This window comes from Cydia splendana, chromosome 5 (genome assembly GCF_910591565.1).
Source record: "Cydia splendana chromosome 5, ilCydSple1.2, whole genome shotgun sequence".
In the NCBI taxonomy this organism is placed as follows: domain Eukaryota; kingdom Metazoa; phylum Arthropoda; class Insecta; order Lepidoptera; family Tortricidae; genus Cydia; species Cydia splendana.
This window is the reverse complement of record NC_085964.1, coordinates 15,954,303-15,964,165: the sequence shown is the minus strand read 5'-3', so window position 1 is coordinate 15,964,165 and position 9,863 is coordinate 15,954,303. Positions and strand designations below refer to the sequence as shown.

The window sequence follows — 9,863 nt, the reverse complement described above, 5'->3', positions numbered from 1 at the left end:
GCGATTTTAGTAACATTGAGGACTATTGGTAAAATCCAATTCAGCCGACCAATCAAATACCGCAATGTAATGAAATTCGCATGCGAGTTCTCGCACCGTCTAAATGAGCCTTTTTTTAGGGTAGGTAACGTGTTTATCGCATAGTCGCTCCGCTGTGTGATCAAGACAGTGCTATGCCTGCATGTTTACTACTTATACATGTATAAGTAGTCCAAAAAAAGCAGTTTTTTTCTCTTTTAAAATATTTCACACAAGCCAGTAGGTATCTAAAAACTACTTGCACGAAGGTACAATTGCTTCCACGATCAATGAAATAGTTTCACTGTATCTGTCTTTTGTACAAAATTGTTTCTTTAGTTGCAGAATGGACATCATTTACGAAGGAATATAAAAAAAAACTTTAATAGGGAGTATTACTGCAACGTTCTGCCGCCAGAGTGCAGCACTAATTTGTTTAGTAAACCATAGAGTAACTTATACATACTAGGCCTTATACAGTTTTTTGACAAGTTTTCACTACGACATTGATGCACCAAGGCGGTTTGTTTACAGGTCGCCTACCGCGAAACGCGAAAATCGAAATTTCTTTATCTGCCTCTCTATCGATCGAATAAGCAAGAGTAATAGAAAGGCAGAAACCGAACTTTCGATTGTCGTGTTTCACGGTAGGCCATGTGATTGACCTAGTGACGCATGATGTGTCATGGATGATGTCAATGAGGTTTGTTTACTGTATGTGCTAGTGATGCCACCTACGCAGAACTTTGCCTAATATTCCCTATTCCTAATAAAGTATCTGAAACAAGCTTGTGACAACAAAACCGTTAACCGCTGCGCTTTTCACAGTGTGCCCCCCTTACACACGTACAAAGGCCTTTGACGTACGTCCGGGGCGGGCGGGGGCGGGCCCGCATGATCGCGCGATCGGCGGCGACCCATTTGCGCCTCGTTACACGCTGATAGCCGCAAACAAAACACACCCCAAGTAATTAGAAAAAGCCTTTTCCAGATACGGTAAGTAACTGACTTTAGTATGGCTTTCGTGATAATTTTTCAGACTTAACGTAAGATAAGGTACCTAGGTATTGCAAGAAACCAGTATGTTATGAATATTTGAGTGCACGACGGATTTCCTATAACCTTTAACCCTTTCTACTTTACAAGGCGTATACCCATAAACAAATAAACTAAAAGATACTGTGTCATTTGATTTTGTGGTTAAAGAAATTTATTTTCTCAAAAAGAAATTTACCTTTTTTCACTTAAATAGAGAAAATACAAGATACATCATAAAATATGAATAAGCATGCAGGTTATTAATTAAATAATTAAAATAACTAATTAAAACTAGAACATTTCTACTTGCATGCCTGAGTACAGAAAGTTAGTATGTATATATAATATTTTGATAGTTGTAATATTACACTAGGTTTTTCCCATTTTGCAAATCACGAAAAAAACTTAGTTCTATTTGCGTACAACGCGCCCGTGGCCGTATTCCTTAGATATTGTTGCCTCTCAACTTTTCTATGCTCTCAACATAAACCATGAGGCACATCAACGACCAATCAAAGTTGATTGGTACAGTCAGCATCAATAGCAGTGAATGAAACAAAGCGCCAAAAGTACCTGCTATCCACAAATAAATAAATAAATAAAATAAATATTATAGGGACGTTCTTACACAAATTGACTAAGTGCCACCGTAAGCTCAAGAAGGCTCGTTTGTGGGTACTCAGACAACGATATAATATATAATATACAAATACTTAAATACATAGAAAACATCCATGACTCAGAAACAAATATCTGTGCTCATCACACAAATAAATGCCCTTACTAATTAATAATTTTCTAAATAGAGATTACAAACTACATTTCTAGGGTAAAATTATTTGCTGTCGTCTTTTTTATTGTTCTACATAGTTAGGTATGGAGACATGACCGTTTTTGTTGAGCAATTAGAGGTAGATACTTACTTTTGGCGCGTAGTCTGATCCGCTACTTTTGATGCTGACTGTACAGTCAAGTGTAAAAATAAGGGTTCACAAATCATCTCAAAAATATGTCCCATAGCTCTTATGTCAGCGAATTAAGAACTATGGGACACATTTTTGAGTAAGTTGTCTACACCCATAACTTTACACTTGAGTTTACATATTATACTAATTCTTACACAACAAAAGGTAAAACAAAAGAAAGTGAATATGCCATAAGAATAGACAAAGGAATTGTTTAGGAGAGCGAAAGGTGCAAGTTTACGATCTGGTGACCACAGCCTTAACGTCGTGGTGTGGTTTATATACAAATGCACATTAATTTATGAGGACTAGCTATATTTTGCTAATGTCCGACACATGTTTCAAACCGCATCGATATTTTCTTCCCATTTATTTCTAACACCCATCTATTCCTCTATAAAACATCTTCATCTTGTGGTAATAATTTACTTTGCACACAATAAACATAGCTTACGTACTTTGTATATATGGGCAATTTATGTAGGGTTGCAAAAGGATGAACAATAAAGTACTTACTTAATTTAAAAAAATACGACATCGACTCACGGCTTCTATAAATGTGATTTTATCCAACTCGATGTTTTCAGAAATCTGAAAAAAAAAGAACTATACCTAACTACTAGTAACTATACTATTGAAAAATAAGTCACGACAAATATGTAACAATTATGAATCATATACGATTATTTTCATTTTTTTGATTTCATAAGTATTACTGATTTTTAAAAAGCGTTTTTCAATTAAAAGACACGTCAAGATCGCGTAGTCTTTTCTAATGCAAAAAAAAACGAACTATACGTGGGCATACAATTATTGTAAAGTGTTTTACTCGATTCGGTCGCTAAATTGTAGCTATTGATTATGTTATGACCGGCGCAACTACATTTGTTATTATACTCGTAAATGATAATTTTATGTTTTCTACATTGTTACCTAGCGCTGTATATTATTCACTAATTGAAGTATTTATCACTAATCGAGTGATCTGCAGCTGATGCTGGTGTTAGCTATATTTTTAAGTCTTCCAAATTTAAAAGGAGGAGGTTCTTAGTTCCACCATCCATGAGAAATTAATGGTAGATCTTCAAATCTTATACATAGAGCGTTTTTTTATATTTTCACTAGCGACCCGGCGCGGCTTCGCACGGGTTAACAAATTATATACCTAAACCTTTCCTCAAGTATCACTTTATTGATAGGTGAAAACTGCATTAAAATCCGTTCAATATTAGGTAGTTTTTGAGATTATCGCGAACATACAAACACAAACAGATGCGGCGCGGCGGGGGACTTTGTTTTATAAGGTGTAGTGATTAACAAATTAGCGTTTAAAAAGTTCCATGTGGTGACATTATGTACATACTTGCATTTCTTACATTTGTTTGTTTGCGTTTGCAATTTGTATGCTCATTCTTCTGCTTGTGCTAAAATTAATTGATAATTGAATGTATCAAACATCAAACATCAACATTTATTCAGCAAATAGGCCACAAGGGCACTTTTACACGTCAACATGGAATTTACATATGTACAAGCAAAAAAACACATCAAAAATTATAATAAAATACATCTAACTGCAAATATCAATTCAAACTAAAGTATTACATCAATAGGATCGGTCTGGCCTAGTGGGTACATACCCTCCCTGCCTGTGAAGTCGATGGTCCTGGGTTCGAAACCTGGTAAGGGCATTTATTTGTGTGATTAACGCATTTGTTCATGAGTCATGGGTGTTTTCTATGTATATAAATTATAAGTATGTATATCGTCGTCTAGCACCCATATAGTACAGGCTTTTCTTAGTTTTAGGCTAGGTTGACCTTCGTGTAAGATGTCCCCTAATATTTATTTATTTACATATTTTATTTAATACCAATTAGAATTGGGATGGTTATAGCTATATGGGTGAATGGGTGTATGGTTGTATACCTGATTGGGTGTATAGGTGTATGTATGAACGAGTTTATAATTTTCTTACGTATTTTGCGTGGTGTGGTGATAAGTGGTACCTATGTGAAACACAACACCACAGTATTTTTACACTTCGTGCCTTAGAGTCCCTCACTTCGCTCACGTTTCTAAATTAGAATTTCTCGTTTCCTCGGCACTCAAAATTAACACTCGCAGTCAACCAAATTTGCTCTCTTGTTGCACAAATAACTAAACATTACGTACACTTCTTCTTATGGTACAGTACACCTAACCTAACCTGCATAAATACTTTGCTTTAAAGTATGGTTGTTACAAATACAAGTGAGCATACTACTTTAAAATAAGTATTCACTCCGTAAAATGCCCTTCAAACATGTCTTTCATAGTTGCATTAGGTTAGGGTGTCAGTAGAAAGTGTAACGGTATTGTCTCGCTAAACTCCGTCAATCAGGGATGCGGGCACACAATTAGGCACACGTGCCGCGATGGGAAAATTCATTCCGATATTAATACTTTATGATCATTTAAAAATATTACTTTCAGCTACATTGTAACTGTTATTTTTCTGATTAGCTTGTGACTGCTTTTTTGCATTAAGAAAAAAGAAACATACAACTAACTGACTATAGTTTGGCAAGCCATGTCCGACAGTAGAAAAAGCCGGATCATTTGAAAAATGTAGACGCGAAGGGTTGGTCTATCATACAACATTAGAATTTCGCGCCTTTTTCTATTGACATAATTGGTATGGCGGACTATAGGTACAATAGTTTACTATGAACTGAGACCTCGCGTTAAATAAAAAAACATGCAATTATGTAGTAGATAATTATATTTTTAGTACCTAACTTCATAATCCACTTCCACTGACGTCGAATTTTTTTTATCGCGACAGATTATGCGCCAACGACACTAATGCAATTATCAAGGAAAATAAAGGTGACGTTCAGGTGGCAACTGCAGCTACATTACTGCTGCGATATTATATTACTGGTGCAGCGTTGATGTCGCCGCTATCTGTCAATTTATGCTGCATACTGTTGCGACGTTACGACAAGGAGGCCGATTAGACTTTCGACGTCATTGACTTATTATGATATCAAATTAGATATCATTTTGTGTTCACGCGAGCATAGATTTCCCCTGTTTCTAGTTTTATTCTATGGAATTTGGTTTATAGGGTATAATGTTTAAAAAAATACACACTTTTGGTAGGACTGACTGACTAGGAAATCTGTAAAAAGCTAGGACTGGCCAACTCCATTGGTTTGTATAGTAAAATATTCATCATTATTAAGATAACAACTCTACGCAACTATGTACCTAATTATTTACGTGTTTTAGCGCAAATTACGATAGACGATTACCTAATAACCACACACATCGCTGCTACCAAGTTACTCGTACTGAGTATGAGTAATGCTAAGACTTAATGTCTTTAATTGAGAAATTACCACAAACGCATCAAATTAGCGATCGTGCCAATATAATAACAGGTTTGTGGCATTTTTACTCACGAACACCGACTTTACTCGTACCACCCGCCTTCTCGGGGTTTGTTTGTTAATCTGTTAGGATTCCGCGGGGTTGGGAAGAACCTTTTCTATACCAATATTATATATTCTAACAAGCACGCCACCGGGTACATTTTGCCTAAATTGTAAATAATATTAGAAAAATACAGTCGACTATGACAGAATACACACGCTGTATGTGTATGTTTTGGAAGACAACATTAGTACCTAGGTACATTGTGTGTCTATTAAGAGCGGTAAACAATAATTTATGACCGAGTGTAAATTAAAGCCCGAAGCTGATGGTGAGGGCTTAATTAACACGAGTTCTTACAACTATAAGTATACACGTGCAACTATTATTAGTGGCATTATTTTATGAACACTTGCAACCACGAACATGAAAACCACTACTTTTTTTCCCATCTCCCAAAATCTAAAAAATTACACCAATTGTAGTGTGCCGTGTGCTTACCTGCACATGTTTATCATCATATTGTATTCATGTACGAGTAATATAGACGACTATGAATTTCAATTGAATGATTATTGCTATTGTGAAACATTTTTTTATTATACGTCATTAGCATCACATGTCAATCTTAATACGGCAGACCATTAAAATAAATAGGCTCAGTAAAAAACCTGATCATTAGCGTCTTCCCATATTTCCAGTGCAATCGATTCCAGTAGTCAGTGCGCATAGAAATCTCAAGGTCAACGGACTGTCCTGTTCCTGCGCATCTGTTTGTGTGGACACTACATTACTTAACATAGAGTTATTGCGTAATAATCTAGTAGGCAGATGTTTGAGCTGATTGCTCATGGTATATTTAGCTAACAGGTGTCGTGTGGTCAACCTACCACGTGGTGGTAGGGCTGGCAAATTTTAAACACTTAATATTAATGTTATCTCGTCGGAGTGGCAATAATGACATCAATACTGTGTAAGTTAGTATAGTGTAAATAACATTATTTGCGGTATTTGACACATTATGACTGACGTATATAGAGATGTAGCTAACGCAAATCGATTGTCACAGCAAGCGATTACGATTGGATGGCACGTAGACTGAGGTATCGAATTGTGACGTATAATGAATTTTTATTTGAGATTTAAATAAAGCTAGAATTATATGGTTTTCCCGCAAGCTACCGGTTGGTCGGTGTATTTAATACACCGACCGAGTAGGTCGCACCCATTGTCAAAATTGAAACTAACTGGGGATCTATTTTAAAGTTTATTTATGTTATTTCTGTGTCAAATTTGTTGTCTGTTAAGTGACGATAAATATATCCATATTTACAGTTAATTATCCACCTTTTCCTTATTTTTATTAAAAGAAAAATGAAAAATTCATATCGATTTACTTAGACGACTACCGATTCATAACGGTGGTGTCCGGCCAACCCTAAAATTAAAAAAAAAAGACGTAGAACGTAAACGTTCGCAGTGCAGTTGTTTTCCTTTGTGATTTCGATGTGCAAAACATTTTACGTAGTATTGCTGTTGTGAGTGACAGACGTCAAATACCGCAAATAATGTTATTTACACTATAGCTGTATTTACACATAACTTTTACACTATAGTTGCATGGATTCATATAGGTATATAGGTACTTCAGTATAGGTACTTAATTTTTCAACAAAACACAAATGGGTAGTAACAATAAAAAAACTTAAATAGTTGCAGACAAATAACTTATACAGTTAATGTTTCTTAAAGTAGTAGTGCATCAATAAACCTTATTTTATAATATGGTAACCAATATCGGTAATATTTAAAATAAATATGTACCTACTTATGACATTATCAGTTAAAATAATGATCTAGAGTTATACGCCTGTATAGTTTTGCCAACCCTGCAAAGTTATAAAGCTCGTTCACACGACAGGACAAACCAGTTGTCGCGATTTGATTGAGGATGGCATTGCATAATGTATAATTATCGAGGTTTGTGCCAGGTGGCTAATAAATAAATATCATCTATTATGAGCTAAGTGCTAAACGAGTCCGCGCACTTAATATGTAGGTAGTGCTTAATCGTGCACTTTCCGGGCTTTATAATATTATTTTTTAAATTAAGTAAATGATGCTGTGTACGTGAGTAGACATGTTTGTGAGGTTTTCATGTTCAGTATAGGTACTTGCGTCATTTTTTTTTTTGTACATAAAACGCATAGATTATACGATACGCACATCCGCCGATAACTGCTCAATAAGGTTAAATAAAAGAGTTGCACAGATATATTTACTGATGAGACTTATTTTTTCGCTACTTGTGTTTACTGCCCCCAGATCTATTTCACTGGTTTTTATGTGTAATGGTTAAATGTACAGTGTAAAAAAATATTTACGTACCTATATAACAAAATTGAAACGAATATTCATGGGTACTTTAGGTGTAGCAGCTACCTACAAGTAAAACTAGTATGTTCTTATTTAAATATATGGTGATTTTTTCCAATAAAGTGTCTAAATTAAGGTTCGATATAAGTACGCTCCACTTTCTCACTTTAAAGAAACAGGCGCGTTTTTATTTTATTGATACTAAACCTGCGACACCTTTTAAATGGACAAACATAACATCACAACCGATTGAAAAAGATACAGCAACCTCTAATACGTAAGTTATTGAGATCTTATTTCCAATGCATAAGGTTTAAAATGGCATTTGTTATTAGACGTGATACACAGGAATCAGCGCAGGTGGCTTTCTTGCAGGAAAAGTTTTTGCACAGATATATATACTCATATGCCGGCAGCTGCCGCGAAATTGAGCCCCTATGCCTCCGTCTATTCATAATCTAGGAATTAATAGCCAATTGCTAATGACAAAATGGAAATGCACTAAGCATTTGGCCTAACGCAATTACGTTAGTACATGAATCGTTAGATGTTGCACGCAAAATGATACGGGCGGCACGTGCGAAAGGTTATTTAGTACCCATACTTTTCAATTTTATATGTAATTCCTCATTATTATTATATTTGTTATGTAAGCTTCTTTAAGCAGCTTCCAGATAAAAGGTATGTCGAGTTTAACTATAATTAATGTAATAATTTTAGTAAATTAATTGAAGCTTATTCAATTCCTTGTATCTGCATAATGGTGATTGTAAACAAGTACACTTAGAAATAGGTAAGTATAGGAAAGTAATGTAGGTGCAAATTAGTCATTCATTTGGGTTTTGCCGCTTTTATAGGAACTAAACTCTGACACCGCTCACTTTTGTAAGGATCGTTATTTATTAATAGCTTATATTTTGATCATTCTCACTTTTATTTATGATTAGCTTATAAAAGAGTATCAATTGACTCATACTTGTCACTGGTTCCCGCCATTTTGAATTGTTATAAAAAGGCCGGTATAGCAGTGACAAGTGGCCAGTTCGAGTACGGACAAGTTAGAGTGGAAACGTCTTGAATAATTGATTGTAAATTGGTTGTTATAATGTTTGTAACAAAAGAATAAAGTTAAAATATTGGTACAAGTAATAGTTTTCATCATCAACCCGGTAATAACCCAACAACTCAGAAGTTGGATCCAACAAAAATCGATAGGATTTTTGCCACGCCGCACGAACGTAAGGTTTTCTTTTCTTTTTCGTTTGTATCAGTGAGTAAACTATGTTTATCGGAAAGTGTATTAAATTATGGTAAGTCGGTTTTTTATATTTTTATTAACTCCCTTTTATTTTAAATAAAATTGGTTTGATAACCTACCGTCATGTCTGTATTAAATATACTGTATAAGATAATGATGATGATTTGCCCAATTTTGGTATATGTATGTGTAGAAAGAACGTACGAACGGATGACAGGTAGTCTCGCTTATAATAAAAATACGAAATTTAAAATTTACAGTTGTCATTTAAGCGTTTTTGAATATTACATATGAGTTAGTGAATATTAGATCAAATGTCATTATAATGCTTCTATCTTATCAAACTCGATTGTATGATGGTGTACCACATCGATTATATCAAGCTCAGGCTAAGGACTCATTATTTAGTTTTGTTGCGTAGCAAGATAGCATAGTAAAACTGTAGTAGCAGACTATAGTAGGATATTGTTTTATGTACATTAAGATTTACGATACGACCTTTTGAGGTCAGTTTGCGTTACTAAAATTGTATGAATACACTGGAAACGTGAAACCGATGAGTAAACTAAAAATAAAATCTTGCCAATTGAATACCTCTGCCAAGTAAACCCCTGATGCATTTGTATTAGCAATGCCTCTAGTACGAAGTTTTTAAACGCGATTTGCGTCAGTGTATAACTTAGTATTGTTACGAATGCATATCTAAGAGATTGCTTTTATTAGAATGTTGGGCATTATAATATATGAGCTTTCGGAACTCCACTTTAAAATTATTCTGATCACTATGT

General features: G+C 34.8%; 1 long non-coding RNA gene across 1 annotated transcript in view; it reads left to right on the top strand.

Moving 5' to 3' along the window:
• Positions 1 to 850: 850 nt before the first annotated feature.
• The window catches only part of LOC134791130 (uncharacterized), a 51,274-nt gene continuing 42,261 nt past the window's right edge, over positions 851 to 9,863 (top strand). Inside the window, exon 1 of the long non-coding RNA XR_010144269.1 lies at positions 851 to 1,014. This is a non-coding gene — a long non-coding RNA (uncharacterized LOC134791130). The remainder of the gene's footprint in view (positions 1,015 to 9,863) is intronic.